Source organism: Lagenorhynchus albirostris, chromosome 10 (assembly GCF_949774975.1).
Source record: "Lagenorhynchus albirostris chromosome 10, mLagAlb1.1, whole genome shotgun sequence".
In the NCBI taxonomy this organism is placed as follows: Eukaryota; Metazoa; Chordata; class Mammalia; order Artiodactyla; family Delphinidae; genus Lagenorhynchus; species Lagenorhynchus albirostris.
Genome location: NC_083104.1, coordinates 94,582,715 through 94,600,032, shown reverse-complemented (window position 1 = coordinate 94,600,032; position 17,318 = coordinate 94,582,715). Strand labels below are relative to the sequence as shown.

Genomic DNA, 17,318 nt, shown 5'->3' with positions numbered 1-17,318 from the left:
CCCAGAACGTTTGGCTTTGAAGGCCAGCACGCTGACTTTGAGGAGAGCCAGGGGGCCACGGGAAATAGACTCCAGTTGTAAAGGGTGCTCACACGTCAGGACCCAGGGAAGAAGCGGTAATTTGAAAGCAGCCTGAGTCAGACCCACCTGCTGATCTTGGAGAGCCTTCCAGAAAGGCAGGAGGCAACTGGAACTCACACTGGGGTCACAGACACTGTGGCAGCCATTTCTGGGAGCTTGTCTACCAGGAGAACACCGGGGCTGGCAAGCACCATTTTGGAATCCTCTCTAGCTTCTTAGCACCAGCTTCTTAGCACCAGCTTCTTAGCTGCTCTGCCAGTCAGCCTGTCAGGAATAGCACTGGGACACCTCAGGCCACGCAACTAACAGCGTGGGGATACAGACCCACCCACCAGCAGGGCTGCTGCCTTAGGACCCCCTGAGCCCACAGCTGCCCAGGGACACAGCCCTGTCCAGAGGGCCCCAGAACTAACCCCATACACAGCGCGCCGACACCAGCCCTGGGACCCACCCACCAGCATGCCAGCCCCAGCCCCAGGACCCCCATCCCTGCAGCCGGACGCCAGGATCCAGCTCTGCCCAGCAGACTGCCGACACTAACCCCAGGACCAGCCCCACACACCAGGACCCCTGGGGCATGGCCCTGCCCACCAGCAGGTCAACACTAGATCTGGGAACCCCAGTCCCCACCCCCAGAACGCAGCTCTGCCCACCAGTGGGCCAGCCCGAGCCCCAGGACACTCTGAGATTCCACAGCCAACTGTCTCAGGACCCAGCCCTACCAACCAGCAGCCTGGCAACGAACTGGACCAGGGGCCAGCCATACCTACTAGACTGCCCGCAGCAGTCAGCCCACCACAACAGGAGAACCCAGGCAGCCCACATAGGGGGCACCCCTACAGCATACATACAGCTCTGCTGACCAGAGGTGAGTGCACTGCTGGGATGCATAGGACATCTCCTACAAAAGGCCACTTCTCCAGGGTCAGAAAATGTAACCAACCTACCAGATACATAAAAATAAAAACAGCAAATTAGGCAAAATGAGGAAACAGAGGAATGGGTTACAAGTGAAGGAACAAGATAAAACCACAGAAGTAGTAAGTGAAATGGAGACAGACAGGCTAGCCAATAAAGGTTCAAGGTAATGATCACAAGGACAATCAAACAGCTCGGGAGAGGAACGGATGAATACAGATACAGAAGTTAGAAGTTTCGAACAAAGAGTTAGAAAATACAGAGAAGAGCCAAACAGATGAATACAATAACTGAACCTAAAAATACCGTAGAAGGAATCAACAGCAGATTAGATAGAGAGGAACAAATTAGTGACCCACAAGACAATAGTGGAAATCACCGAGGTGGAACAGAAAAAAAGAATAAAAAGAAACGAGGACAATTTCAGAGACCTCTGGGACAACATCAAGCACACTAACATTTGCATTATAGGACTCCCAGAAGGAGGAGAGAGAGAAAGGGGCAGAGAACATATCTGAAGACATAGTAGCTAAAAACTTGCTTAACTTGGGAAAGGAAATAGACGTCCACCTTCAAGAAGCACAGGACCAAACCAAAGAGGATCATACCAAGACACATTGTGATTAAAATGGTAAAAATTAAAGATAAAGAGAATATTAAAAGGAAAATGAAACAAGTTATGTACAAGGGAACTCCCATAAGGCTATCAGCTGACTTTTCAGCAGAAACTCTGCATGCCAGAAGGGAGTGGCATAATATATTTAAAATGATGAAAGGGAAAAAACCTATAATGAAGAGCACTCTACCCAGCAAGGCTTTCATTCAGATTTGATGTAGAGATCAAAAGTTACACAGACAAGCAGGGCTTCCCTGGTGGCACAGTGGTTGAGAGTCCGCCTGCCAATGCAGGGGACACAGGTTCGTGCCCCGGTCCGGGAAGATCCCACATGCTGTGGAGCAGCTGGGCCTGTGAGCCATGGCCGCTGAGCCTGTGCATCCAGAGCCTGTGCTCCACCACGGGAGAGGCCACAACAGTGAGAGGCCCGCGTACCGCCAAAAAAAAAAAAAAAAGTTACACAGACAAGCAAAAGATAAAAAGAGTTCAGCACCACCAAACCAACTTTACAAGAAATGTTAAGGGACTTCTCTAAGCGAAAAAGAAAAAGCCACAACTAGAAACATGAAAATTATGAATGGTAAGAGCTGACTGGTAAAGGCAGTACAGTAAAGGTAGTGAATCAACCACATGTAAAGCTAGTAGGAAGGTTAAAAGACAAAAGTAGTAAAATCATCTATATCTGTGATAAGTAGTTAGGGGGATACAAAAAGTTGTAAAATATGATGCCAAAAAAAAGTAAATGTGGGAGGAGGGGAGTAAAAATGCAGGGTTGTTAAAATGTATTTGAAATTAAGAGATCAGCAATGTAATTACATATATACATATAGATTGCTATATATAAACCACATGGTAAACACAAACCAAAAATCTATAATAGATACACACAAAAGAGACAGGAATCCAAACATAACACTAAAGGTAGTCATCAAATCATAAGGGAATAAAAGAAACAAGAACTACAAGAACAGCCCCAAAACAATTAAGAGAACGGCAATAAGTACATACCTATCAATAATTACTTTTAACTGTAAATGGATTAAATGCTCCAATCAAAAGGCAGTGTTTGAATGGATACAAAAACAATACCTGTATATATGCTGCCTACAAGAGACTGACTTCAGATCTAAAGACACACAGACTGAAAGTGAGGGGATGGGAAGAGATATTCCATGCAAATGGAAATGAAAAGAAAGCCAGGTAAACAATCCTTATATCAAAGTACTGCACCAGTTTACATAGTGACATGCTAGGCCACAAAACAAGTTTCAGTAAATTTAAGAAAAATGAAATTCATTTCAAGCATCTTTTCCAACCACAATGCTATGAGATTAGAAATCAAGAAAAGAACTGCAAAAAAACCCACAAACACTTGGAGTCTAAAACAATATTCTACTAAACAGTGGATCACTGAAGAAAAAAAAAATCAAACACCCAGAGACAAATCAAAATGTAACACAGCAATCCAAAAATCTATGGGATGCAGCAAAAGCAGTTATAAAAGGGATGTTTATAGTAATACATGTCTACCTCAGGAAACAAAAATCTCAAACAACCTAGCCTTACAAAGGAACTAGAAAAAGAACAACTAAACCCAAAGTTAGTAGAATGAAAAAAATCAAAGATCAGAGCAGAAATAAATGAAATAGAGACTAAAAACAACAGAAGAGAAAAATGAACCTAAGAGCCAATTCTTTGAAAAGATAAAATTGATAAACCTTTAGCCAAACTCATCAAGAAAAAGAGGGCCCAAATCAATAAAATCAGAAATGAAAAAGGAGAAGTTACAACCTATAAACAGAAATACAAATGATCATGAGATTACTATGAACAACTGCACACCAATAAAGTGAACAATCTAGAAGCAATTGACAAATTCCTAGAAATGTACACTCTCCTAAAAATGAACAAAAAATAAAAAATATGAACAGACCAATTACCAGAAATGAAATTAAGTAATAAAAAACTCCCAATAAACAAAAGTCCAGGACCAGATGGCTTCACAAACACTTAGAGAAGAGTTAACACCTGTCCTTCTCAAACTACACCAAAAAATTGCAGAGGAAGGAATGCTTCTGAACTCATTCTGTTAGGCCAGCATCACCCTGATTCCAAAGCCAGAAAAGATATCACAAGCAAAAAAAATTACAGGCCAGTATCACTGATGAACCTAGATGCAAAAAAATCCTCAACAAAGTATATTAGCAAACTGAATTCAATATTGCATTAAAAGGATCATACATCATGATCAAGTGGGAGTTATCCCAGGGATGCAAGGATGGCTCAACATCTGAAAATCAATACAGTACACGTTAACAAACTGAATAAAAATCACATGATCATCTCAACAGATGCATAAAATTCAACATTCATTTATGATTAAAAACTCTCAAAGTGGGTATAGAGGGAACATACCTCAACTTAATAAAGGCCATATATGACAAACCCACAGCTAACATCATACTCAACAGTGAAAAGCTGAAAGCATTTCCTCTAAGATCAAGGATGCCCACTGTAACTACTTTTATTCAACATAGTATTGGAAGTCCTAGCCACAACAATTAGACAAAAAAAAATAAAAGGAATCCAGATTGGAAAGGAAGTAGTAAAACTGTCATGTTTACAGAAGACATGATACTATTACTTAGAAAATCCTAAAGATGCCACCAAAAAATAACTACAGCTCGTCAATGAATTTGGCAAAGCTGCAGGATACAAGATTAATATACAGAAATCTGCTGAATTTCTATACACTAACAACAAACTATCAAAGAGAAATTAAGAAAACAATCCCATTTATCATTGCATCAAAAACAATAAAATACCTAGTAATAAACTGACCTAAGGAGGTAAAAAAACCTGTACTTGGAGAACTATAAAACACTGATGAAAGAAACTGAAGACAACCCAAATAGATAGATATATCGCATTCATGGATTGGAAGAACGTTGTTAAAATAATCAAAATACCCAAGGCAATCTACAGATCAAATGCAAATCCTATCAAGATACCAAGGACATTTTTCACAGAACCAGAAAAAATCTAAGATTTGAGTGGAAACATGAGAGACCCTGAATAACCAAAGAAATCTTGAGAAAGAAGAACAGAGCTGGAGGTATCACACTCCCTGATTTCAAGATATACTACAGGGACAAAGTGAGAGAGTGGCATGGACATATGTATACACTACCAAATGTAAAATCGATAGCTAGTGGGAAGCAGCCGCATAGCACAGGGAGATCAGCCCAGTGCTTTGTGACCACCTAGAGGGGTGGGATAGGGAGGGTGGGAGATCCAAGAGGGAAGAGGTATGGGGATATATGTATATGCATAGCTGATTCACTTTGTTATAAAGCAGAAACTAACACACCATTGTAAAGCAATTATAGTCCAATAAAGATGTTAACAACAAAAAAGATATACTACAAAGCTACAGTAAGCAAAACAGTATAGTACTGGCACAAAAACAGACACAGAACAGAGAGTCCAGAAATAAACCCAAGCACTTATGGTCAATCTACGACAAAGGAGGTAAGAATGTACAGTGGGAAAAGACAGTCTCTTCAGTAAGTGTTGCTGGGAAAATAGAACAGCTACATGTAAACGAATGAAATGAGAACATTTTCTCACACTATATACAAAAATAAACTCAAAATGGGTTAAAAACCTAAATGTAAAACCAGAAACCATAAAACTCCTAGAAGAAAACACAGGCAGAACACTCTTTAACATAAATTGTAGCAGTATCTTTTGGATCTGTCTCCTAAGGCAAAGGAAACAAAAGCAAAAATAAACAACTGAGACCTAATTAAACTTAAAAGCTTTTGCACAACAAAGGAAACTACTGACCAAACAAAAGGCAACCTAAGGAAGGAATGGGAGAAAATATTAGCAAATGATATGACCAGTAAAGGGTTAATATGTAAAATATATAAACAGCTCATACAGCTCAATATCAATAAAACAACCTGATTAAAAATGGGCAGAAGACCTGAATAGACATTTTTCTAAATAAGACATACGGATGGCCAACAGGCACATGAAAAGATTCTCAGTATCGCTAATCCTCAGAGTAATGCAAGTCAAAACCACAATGAGATATCACCTCACACGTGTCAGAATGACTATCATCAAAAAGATCACAAATAACAAAAGTTGGCAAGCATATAGAGGAAAGGGAACCCTAGAACAGTGTTGGTAGGAATGTAAATTGGTGTAGCCATTGTGGAAAACAGTATGGAGGTTCTTCAAAAACCTAAAAACAGAATACCATATGATCCATTAGTTCCACTCCTGGGCGTATATATGAAGAAAATGAAAACACTAATTTGAAAAGATACATGCACCCCAATCAATGTTTATAGTAGCATTATCAACAATAGCAAAGATATGGAAGCAACCTAAGTATCCATCAATAGATGAATGGATAAAGATGATATAGTATATATATACAATGGACTGCTACTCAGCCATAAAAAAGAATGAAGTGTTGCCATTTGTAACAACATGGATGGATATGGAGGGTAATATGAAGTAAGACAGAGAAAGTCAAATGCTGTATGTTATGACTTATATGTGGAATCTAAACTTAAAAAGAAAACAAATGAATATAACAAAACAGAAAGAGACTCAGATATAGAGAACTAGTAGTTACCAGTGGGGAGAGGGAAGGGAGGAGGGGCAAGATATAGGGAGGGGATTAAGAGGTACCAAAAGTTAATTAATCTTCAAAAACATGATTCTCTTGACTACAGAAAGAAAACAGTGTCTTTAGATTTTAAACTTCAAGCTTTGCTATCATGTTTAGCAACTATGGTTTATGACTTCCTTACAAAATAATATAAAATTTGCAACACTAAGCAAACCTACCAAGAAACAATTATCCGTAGTTCCCCCACTGGATTTTCATATCTGAGTTATCTACCAAGTTTTATCATTTGTACTTTTCACAAAATGTTAATTTCATATGTGCTTACACTTATATTCTACTTTTTCAATTACCTTTCTTATGTGAAGTTTCTTAGTCTTTAATTTTTTTCATCTTATATAATCCAATAAAAACTGATATTCCATTAAAAAAATTTTTAAATAAATGTTAGCTCTTATGCTTGACACACGTTTCACAAGCACCTCAAACTCTGTGTGTCCCAGACTATCGTTTTCCTACGTTCAGACCCCACCCCTCTGCCCCAGTCCCATTCTCCTCTTATTTCCTTTTTCAGTGAATGGCATTACCTAGAAGTCACCTCCCTCCTTTCCGCTTCCAGCTGATCGTGAACACTTGCCAGTTAGTTCTAGAAGCTCTTCCACTGCTCTAATTAAGGTCCTCATCTGCCTGCATGTTCACACTCGTGGTTCTCCATACCTGTGGCTGTAGCCAGTCCAATCCTGCTGCCAGTCCTCTGGCCAAACACAAGCTTCCGCGCACCCCTCTCCTGCTTGACGTCTGCAGCGGGCCCCACTATCTGACCAATAACATCCCGATCTCCAGTCCACCATCCTCGGAACCAGTGTGGCCGGTTCTCCCGCCTAGGGGTCCCGGAGCAGACCCCCATGGTGTGTGTGGCCCGGGAGCCCTGAGAGGGGGCTGGCCACGTGACCATGCTGCGGTGACCCCCCTCAGGGACAGCCAGCGCTAACTAGGGGCTTCGTGGACTTAAGCTTCCCTGAATAGAGTCCAAGAGAGCCTTCACTTTGATGACCTCAGAACTCTATTGAGAAGTCAGAACACTCATACATACCAAAAAAAAAAAAAAAAGCCACAGTATGAATGCCTAGTCGTCCCCTGTGGTACCTGACTGTGGCACCCCACTTTCCAACTGCAGCTGTCTGGGCACTTGATTCCTGTTGCCGCCACCGTCTGCAGCTCCCAAACATTAAACACTCACTGTGTACCTGGCACCGCACTGCACCATTTTCATGCACAATTTTATTTAATCCTCACAAGGCCTCACAGCTTCCAAAGCCGAGTGTGTTCAGCTCTAGAGCATTGCTCTCAACCTCCCTGCTAGGCCGATGCATGCGTTGCTTCGCCTCCGTTTTGCTGAGTTCACACTTTCTCAGCTTCCTTCCAGTTATCCCAGTTCCCTGTCTTAGGTGATACCATCACCTTCTGACACCGAGAACCACAGATCAGGAAAGATACCCACCTGCCTCCCAGCCTCCAGGTAGGGAGACGCTGTTTCCTTAACCTAGCTCTTCCTCCCTGCTCCTGTGCACTGCCTGCCTGTGTGCCCGCCGGTGGGGACCTCCCACCACCAGCCTGTCAGCCAATACTTATGACTTCCTGCGAGGGAAATGATGTCGAACGAGGCTCTTGCACGGCGTGGGTCCACCTAGCACTGTGGCAGAGGCAGGAAGAGAGCAGCATGCCGCTGGGTCCACAGAGGAAGAACACATCTGACACTTAATCAGTCGTGGGTGGGCAGCCAGGCCGTTTCCTAAGTGCTGTTTTTGGTTTTAAAAATAAGTTCTGCTCTTTATGTGCCATTAATCAAAAAATGCTCTCATTTCATAATAGGAAGCCATGATCATCCAATCATGAGGTTTAACGCAAAGGGGTCTTGTTACGTGAACTCATGAATCCGTTTGCAGAGGAAGGAAAAGTAAACCACAAAAGCAGAATTTAACTGATTCTCCTCCCAGGCTGTGGCAACCAGCTAAGACGCATGCTACTCCAAGCTGGACTTGCACACACCCATTTATTTTCTCCTCCGTAAGAGATTGCAACTTTGCATCTTGTAATTGCAGAGGTTCAGTGTTTCCTACGTGGTGAGATCATTGCTGTTTTTTTAAATTTCTTTAATTAAGCGCGCGCACACACACACGCAGACACACACGAGACAAAATGATGGAAGACAGGACAAAAAATTCCATCTGTTCCTTAATTACCAGCCTGGAGCAGGATGGTTGTCATTGACACCTTGTCCAGGGCGGGTCTCACAGGGGGTCCCACGCGAGGCTACATCCTTATGAGGGCTGTGATTTCAGAGTCTCCACCCAGGAGGCGGCAAGCCCCGTCTCTTCAGCTACACAAATAAAGGTATTTTACACATGAGTTGGGCTTATCTCAAACTCCCCCCACCAAAGCATTAGGGTAAAGGCCTTGGCCCCGCTCCCCAGGGGGCTGGCCTCGTTCACACTATGTGCTGCCTTGACGTCTGTTCCAAGCCAGCATTAAAATGCTTCCCGTCACCCCCGCCAGCCTCAGCCCCCGCTCCAAACCCTCCCAGCCGGGGCAACACAAGAAAAGCCCCTGGTCGCAGTTTAACTGTCTTGGGTTTTCCTCAGTTCTCTCCCACTGACCTGGTTGTGACAGCCCCAGAGCGGGCAGGGCACGCCCCTGTGCTGTCCCTTCTTTCGTCCTAGAAAGTATGCGCAATACCCCGCTCACGTCTCAGCTGACAGAAGCTGCTTGTGAGGAAGGGACTGGGGTGGAGGGACAGGGGCCGTGCGTCGCATACTCTCCTATCCTGGTTGCCTTTTATTCCCACGTGCACATAGCCCTTTCCCATTAAAAAGTTTAGTTACAACTATTTTTTTTAAAAAGGTGGGCAGGGGATTGAAAGTACATACCTGTGCTGGTTGCCTCTGTCATCCCTGAGCAAGGAGACTCACCCATGTGGACCGTGTCCACTCAGACGGACCTTGTTTCAATCATATCAAAAAATCAAGAAGAGGCTGCAGCAAGGAAATGGCATTTTCAGACCATCTAGCGGCTGGTCAGAAAGATGGAGCCCCACATGGCCCAGCTGTGGGGCCCTCCCCAACTGCCAGCAGTCCTGTTTTGGCCTCGGCCCTCCGTTCTGTGTGCAAGGAGATAAGATGCCTCTTGATAGTTTCAGTTCATCGTAAGGACATGGTTTTTGCCCTCCAGGGACCAGCTGGCACCGTGTGAGCGGAGATAGTGCAGGCGCCCAACGTAAAGAATTGGGGTGGGCAAGAGAGGAAGATGGGGAGATGGCTTCAGGTCTGGAAGACGGTTGAGAGAAAGTGGCAGCAAAAAGGTGCTCTGGTTTGGATGAAGGAGGTGTGGACAGCTGTGCTGTGGTTGAAGACAGCTCACTGCAGGTTCCAGGCAGCAGGAGAGTATGCACACTCACTGCTGACCCCCCAGCCCATCCGGCTGCCCCAAAGTTAGGAGCTGGGGCACAGTCCTGTGGGTTTCAGCAGCAAAGCAGTGCTGGAGCCGAGATGCTGCCAGCCACCTCGCAGGCCTCGGCTTAAAGCTCAGGGCTGGCGGAGGAAGGCCTGAGGCAGGCTTCCCAAAGGCCAGCTGAAGGCTACTCGTGCCACCCCACTTCCTCTGAACAAAACCAGCCTCTCATTCACGCAGACGGGGCACTCAGTCCAAGCCCTTTCGGTTCCAGCAGAGGCTGCAGTGCTCCGTGGCCCTCGGGGCACCAAGGTGGGCACCTCTAATGGAAGCACTGACAGGTGCATCAGTGCCTGCCCCCGAGCTGCACCCCTGCACGGCCCCTCGCTGCTCACATCAGCATCGGCCACTGCGGCCAGCTGGTCTTTGCATCCTCTCCTTCATCCTGAGACCCACCCCTCACCCAACACCGGCAGAGTGAGTTCTGCACCTCGCACTATGTTGGACTCTGTCATCCATCGCCCCCATTTTACGGGAGTGGGGACTGAGGTTAAAGGAACAGGATCCTACCACTAGGAAATGGCAAAGCTGAGCTGAGCACCCTGGGCTCCTGACCCTCAATCCAGTTCCCCTGCCTCTACATGACTAGGGGATCCCACAAAGGATGCTCAGAAGAATGACAGTTTTAGACACAGATTTAAGCCCGTGTCTGCCCTGCTAAACTGCACCTGCTCTGGTGGGGTCAGTTACCACTGGGTTTAGCACCCTTCACGTAATAGGAAACCTGTCAAATACCGGCTGAAACAACCGGATTTTTTGTTCGTTTTAATGTAAAGGAAGTCTGGAGCTAAGTAGGGAAGGGCTTGTGGTACCATCAATGTGCCACAGCTCTGTGTTTTTGCCCCACCATCCTCACCATGCGACTTCCATCCTTGAGGTTGCCTCATGTCCTAAGATGGCTGCTGGAGTTCCAGTCATTCTGTATGTGTTCCAGGCAGGAAGTAAGAGGAACGGTTACCTGACCGTGGGGTAAATCCTCCGTGAATAAAAACCTTTTCTGTAAGCCCTACCTAATGACTTTGCTTCTATCTCATTGTCCATTCCTCTGCATCAAGACTGGGAAATAAAGTTTTGTTAACACACTCCTGCCTCAAATAAAATTGAGGTTTGGTTAGTAAGGAAGGGGAGGATAGATATGGGTGGCTGGCTGCCACAGAGCTACCCTCAGTAACGAGCTGACTCGTGATTAAGGTGAGAGTGAAACCACCTCCAGTGACCCAGCGAGGAGAGCAAATAATTCATAGGACATCTGTGTCTCACTACTGAGATTATAAGGTACTTCATCATATCCTGAATATAAACTTTTAGCAATATCCCCAACATCACCTAGAAATGAAGCCAGACTGACTTAAAAATGAGAAAATGGCACAGGCAGGTAGCATTCTCTGTAGCTTTTCTTTCTTTAGCAACCCGGGTTAAAGCTCTGACAAGGTACAATCTGAAATCTACAGTCCCTGCCTCCTTGCTATTCAAACTCTGGTCCCCAAGGACCAACATCATCAGGGAGCATATTAGAAATGCAGAACCCCAGGCCCCACCCCCGAGCTACTAAATCAGAATCCGAATTTTAACAGGGGCCCTAGGGGATTGCCATGTATGTAAGCTTTACAAATGGAAGACTTAAAGCACCTGCAGTGGGCCTCTGATCTCCTAGAACACTTCTCAGGAAGCATCCTCTCTAAGATGCTGAGTGAGACTGTAAGTCACAGTGTCGCCTCTTGGAAGAGAACACACATTTTACCCGTTATCGCTGTGACTCAGTAACACCTAATGTTTACTGAGTGCTTACATGCGCCAGGCACTGACACGCTCCTAGCAATCCTGTAAGGTGGCTACCATCACTATCATGTTACACAGGAGGACACCGTGCCGAGGTGCCCAGCCAGCAAGCTCCTCAGGGGTGTTAGCTCAGAGGACAGGTAAGGGCAGTGTTTCAGGATGAGGGAGAAGCTTGGCATGGTGAAGCACGCTCTAGACAGGGATGGGAGCCAGGAGGCCTGCGTTCTAAAGGCTTCTCAGCTCCCAGTGGGTGACCTGGTATAGCCCCCGTCACCACCCAGAACCTCGCTTTTCTTTTCTGAGCACTGGGGAGGGGAGTGTCGGCCAGGTGACTGGCACGCTCTCCTCCAGCGGACGCTCAAGTCCAGGTGTGCCTCCCTTCTGATCCCGAAGTCAGCCAGCCTTGGCAGCGGCCAACCCCGACTTTATCAGATCCACCCGACTGCCACCGGGGCTGGCCAGAGCCCAACTCAGTCTACAGACGCAATGTTGGACACCCCAGGGGACGCATACATCTTTCCAAGCTATCAGAGGCGAATACACACAGCTGCTCCAGCCGCCCCCTGCCCCCCCACCAGCCTTCTCACTGGACTCAGGTGCAGGGGAAGGAGCCGGGCAAAGCCCACTTCCCGTCAACTTCCAGAATTAGACTTGATCGGAAATGTTCCCAAGGAAACACCTGGCCATGCCAGACGCTGCTTGCCAAAGCTGCCAGTGGGGCATCCCCACTCTGCCCACCTCATTGCAAAGGGCCGGCCATACCACCCTCAGACCGGCCGGCAGAAACCAGAAATAAGCAGTGAAGGGAGACCACTCAGATGCAGTTCACGGTGGAGGGCGCCTGGTACCCCTCCTGGCACCTGTGCAGGGCATGTCCAGTCACCAGGTTTGTCAAATGGAGTGGGAGCTTCTGAGAGTGTCTCCCCGTTCACAGTGGCCCCTATACAGTGTCCCTTGCTCACCGGCCCTGCGCTGCCATGGACATAGGGAGGCTCCTGGGGGCCGTGAGTCTGTCTCCATGGGGATGGATGATCGATCCACAGGCAGCACCAGACCCAGGATGGACCACAGGCTCTTTCCCATGGATTTAGGAAACGGGGCCCAGAGACTGTCTCCAGAGGCTGGACCTATACCAGATAATCTTAGGACCTCAGGGTAAGGCATCTTCCACCAGAGCAACCCGGACAGCAGAGAGAGAAACAGCAGACACACAGAGCAGGTCGAAGATAAAGGGGGCCAGAGTCTCTTTAGTCCTGTCCCAGATTCTAGCCCTACCCCCAGTGGGTTCTGAACCTCACCCCCTGTATCCTGTGATCAAGTCTCCTTGAGCAAGCCAGCTCCAGAACAATTCTGTTACTTGTCACCAGAGGAGTCAGGCATTCATGTATTCACCTAATACTCAGGGAGAGCCCAGGCAGGCTGAGATGTCCTTGGCACCGAGGGAAAAGAAAAGAATAAGACATGATCTATACCCTCGAGGGGCTCACAGGCTAGTGTTCGATATAAACAAGTCATTCTAAACCAATGTATTAAATGTGGTAAAAAAGACACAGAGTACCATGGAAGGAAACAAGCCTAGGGCAGAAGCCAAGGGGCAGAGAGTCGGGAGGGCTTCCTGGAGGAGGGGATGCTTGAGCTGAATAGAGATAGGAGGATGTAGCCCTGCAGTGGGGAGACAGTGTTCCTGACCAAGATGATACCAGCATGCCCAAAGATGGGTGGGGCACAGCACGGTTTCAGGGAGAAAACACATATGAGGAACTATACTAGGTAAAGCAGAAGTGTGCAAAAGGGACCAAGACACAGCCTGGACGCAAGAAGCCTGCTTTTTAGAGGGAAAGCACATGGAGTTTAATTAAAGTTCGAGACCACCAAACCAAAGACTCCTGAACCATTATGCATGAAACATTACAGAAGCTCAGAAGCAGGAGAAGGCACGTGCGTGCAGCTTGGAAATTAACAAGGGGCAGTTTCAGATAGGCCTTGAAGCCCAGGGCAGATTCAAACAGAGGCAGAGCCTGGCCACAGGCTTGCAAACCACGCTATTCGAAATTGTTCAACATTCCTCAGAGCTCTGTACTTTTTTTTTTTTTTTTTTTGTGGTACGCGGGCCTCTCACTGTTGTGGCCTCTCCCGTTGCGGAGCACAGGCTCCGGACGCGCAGGCTCAGCGGCCATGGCTCACGGGCCCAGCCGGTCCGCGGCATGTGGGATCTTCCCGGACGGGGCACGAACCCGCGTCCCCTGCATCGGCAGGTGGACTCTCAACCACTGCGCCACCAGGGAAGCCCTGTACTTCTTAAAGTGCTTTCACATTAAGCTCACCTGATGCTCACAGCAAGTTGAGGAGTAAGCAATTCCAGTACCTTCCTGAAGGTAATGGGGAAACTGAGCTGCAGACTGAGTGATCTTGGGTCACAGAACTAACGGGTCAGCGCAGAGGCTCAGACCCTCCCCAGCGCCCACCCCTTCCAAGGCTCTTTGTCACTCTTGCATGAATAAGAGAAGGGGACGAAGACCCATGCATTGCAGAGTAACTCTAACTTTCCTCCAGAGCTTCTGGGCAAGCCCAGGTCACCTCCACCCTTGTGTGGCAGCTCAGGAGTGAGAGGTCCTCTTAAAGACTGAGAAAACAAAATACATACCTGTTTAATATGTCTTCCCTGCATGATTACAAGCTCCAACAGGGCAAATACAACTTAGCAATTAAACTCAGTACCTGGGCCATTAATGGGAGTGTGTTCAAATCTATTTCATGATTGAATGAGAATGAAGACGAGAACAAGTGAACCACAGAGTGGAAAGGGGAGAGAGGAGGTGGGGACGCAGGCCTGCCGGGGCATGGACACAGCCTTCTGACGGAAGCGAATCATCCAAAGCTCTCCTCACTGCCACCCTCACAAGCCTTCATGGCATTAAGCCCAGAGGGCGGGGGGGGGGGGGGCGGGCAGGGAAGGGATACCAACATTTCCAACAAGTACCCGGTTGCTACTTGGTAAAACTCTAGGGAAAGAAGGGTGACGGGAGACGAGCAGAAAGAGACCAAACAGGAGGGTCAGAGGTTAGCATGAGCTCCAGCAGGCCCGAGCACCCCTGTATGAGTTCCTGGTAAACGACCAAGTAATCCCTAGGCCTTAGGTGTGATGCTGAGGTCTGAACCCCGATCGCCTGCTGTGCTATTCTGCTGGGGGTTCTGCTCGGTCGGGACAAGCTTCTTGAAGGATTTTTTCCTTGTCCTCTGATCACGTTCTCCAACCCCCCCCTCTGGGTGGTGGCCCTACAGTGAGACCAGCCCCGAGTGAGGAACTGTCACCTCACCTAGCAAGGAACCGCCCACTCACTTTTTAACCTCTATAGGGCAAGGCTGGCAGACCAAAAAGGAAAGGGAGTGACTGGTGAGGAAGGCAGTGAGGGGCCGGCACCCCAACCTGCCCTGCAGGCCTCCGGGAAAGTTCCTCCCCTCTCTGTTCACATCGCCCTCCTCCTCCACCCACCCCTCCCTGGCCTCTTCAATCTGGCCTCCTGCCAGGAGCCACGAGCAGTTTCACTTGGCACAGATTCTAAAGGAGAAACAGCTCTTTGTTCCATCCACCAGAGGAAAAGGTCCCCAACTCCTGCTACAAAGACACCTTTTCACCTGTCAAGGCAAAGAAAAGCAGCCTCTAGGCCTTCCAAACCCAGAACACCCAGCTGAAGACAAAAGCTGCTTCTCCTCTGGGACCACTGGAGGATGCAAAAGGCAGAGGCAGAGGCCCTGCCAGCCATCCACACCCCTAACCCCTCCCAGAGGCTGCCTCGGGCTGAAGGACGCCGCAGCGCTGCTCAGAGGCTGTCACTTAGGCAGGAGATTGGACATAGTCCTGGGCACACGTGCTCTATTTTTACCCTCCCCATCCTCAGAGACTTCACTCCACATTCTGCACTTTCAGGGAGGAAAAAACCCCCAGTCACAGTGGGGAGCTGACGACCACAGGGCCCAGGGTGATGCTGCAGCAATTCAAGACGAGGCCGGCTCGTCTCACACCCAGAACAAAAGAGGATGGAGGCCTTTAGAGCTCTTTCCACACATCACGGGATCTGAGGGTTGCCCACAGTTTTCAGGCAAACTTTCCATTAACAACAACAACAAAAAAAGCACTTCATGCTAATGAACCCTGACCTCATTTCCTGAAGTGGCCTCACACACACACACAAGCCTGCGTGTGTACAATCTGTCAGTTTGATTTGTCATCAGGCAAAAGCCACACACACCCACCCCAACCTTCCCTGCCCTCAGATCTAGAGCTTCTCTCATCTATGTTTAAGGCGACGCTGTAAGAAGGAAGAACTAGAAACTCAACTTAGTAACGTTAAATCCCAGTTTTCCGAGGCAGGGGGAGAACCCCACACATTAGCCGCCACAGGTTTGGCCACAACCGAAACCCTGGGTTTCTGCAGTATCCGGACAAAATGTCTCGGATAAAGGGAACGTGGGGCTATTTTCATCAGGCGCTGTGCTTCTCGCAGCAGGCAGTGAGCAGAAACATCTTCAAAATACTGCACTCTCAGTAAAATAAAATTCTGATACTGAAATGGAATTGGACCCTCACCTACTCTGTGTCCCTAGAGTGGGCCTTAAATTCTGCCCAGATGCAGCCCTTTCGTTGTCTAAGGAAAACGCGTGATAATCAGATTGACAAAACAAAACAAGACCCAAGACCCACACCCTATAGCAGACAAGGTGTTGCCGAACAGGGTTTGACAGCATATACTGTACTTGCAGAATATTTAATTTTCTATCCCTCAGCAGTAGGGTAACAGTCTTCCGTTTTGGCTCATCTGGACCCTCACCAGAATTTTAAGCGGAACTCCAGCCCCTTCAGCCCCCTCCCCGCCAGGTGCACTCCCTCCCTCTCCCCCCACCTCCCCCCTGCTCTGTGAGGCCTGCCCCTGCTTCTCCCAGTGCCGAGGTGGGAGCCAGCAGTTGGGATTCACTAACATCACTTGACCTTATAATCTTTACCAAAAAGTTGTGCAAACTTTTATGGTTTGTAACCGTATGTGGCTCGTAAATTAGATAGAAGTAAAGCGCTTATGACTTCTGTGAATTTCACATAAACCCCATGTTCACTCACTAGGTAGCGGACAAGTGCAGCAGGAACTCCTCATGCGCTTTTGCTCACATCCCCTACTCCAGGATTCAAAGTTCTTCGGGGCAGAGGCGATCACTGGATAAATGTAAAGTATTAACTGTAAGCACAGTTTGCTTTAAGAAGTTTTCTTATGAGTGTATTTTTGATTAAAAAAAATTAAATACTCTTTGATATGTGACTTTACACATGGGCCAGCTGGTTTCAACAACTCCGTGTGCTCTGAACTCTCTCTACAGCTATTTTCCACATTAGGCAGGGACTGAACTCTCAAGAGTGAGAGCTCCATAATTCCATGTCTCCTCTTTCTTGGGCAGAGGGATGGGGGCGTGGAGAATCCAACTCACCACTCGGGCTCCTGCAGGTCTGACAGGTGCATGAATCAGTTTCAAACAAAGGGCCCCGTCTCACTCGCCCAGCTCAAAGCCTGCAACTGTTCAACCAATAGTTACCATCAGGGGACGACACGGCCGGGGCGGGGGTGGGGGTGGGGGCATTAGCTATTAACCTGAACCTGCCCTTTCACCCATTCCTATTCCGGGTAGCAGAGTCCTCCCCAGATGCTCACCCAACATTTAACGGCCCATCAAGAAAAAGCATGAGTCCAGCAAAATAAACAAGTCCTCTCTTAGCAGGTAAAT

General features: G+C 47.3%; 1 long non-coding RNA gene across 1 annotated transcript; it reads right to left on the bottom strand.

Moving 5' to 3' along the window:
• Positions 1-936: 936 nt before the first annotated feature.
• On the bottom strand, positions 937-17,255 carry LOC132527702 (uncharacterized). Its single transcript, XR_009543051.1, has 3 exons — positions 17,025-17,255; positions 16,663-16,755; positions 937-1,024 (listed from the first exon to the last, which is right to left on the bottom strand). It is a non-coding gene; the product is annotated as an uncharacterized LOC132527702 (long non-coding RNA).
• Positions 17,256-17,318: the final 63 nt, after the last annotated feature.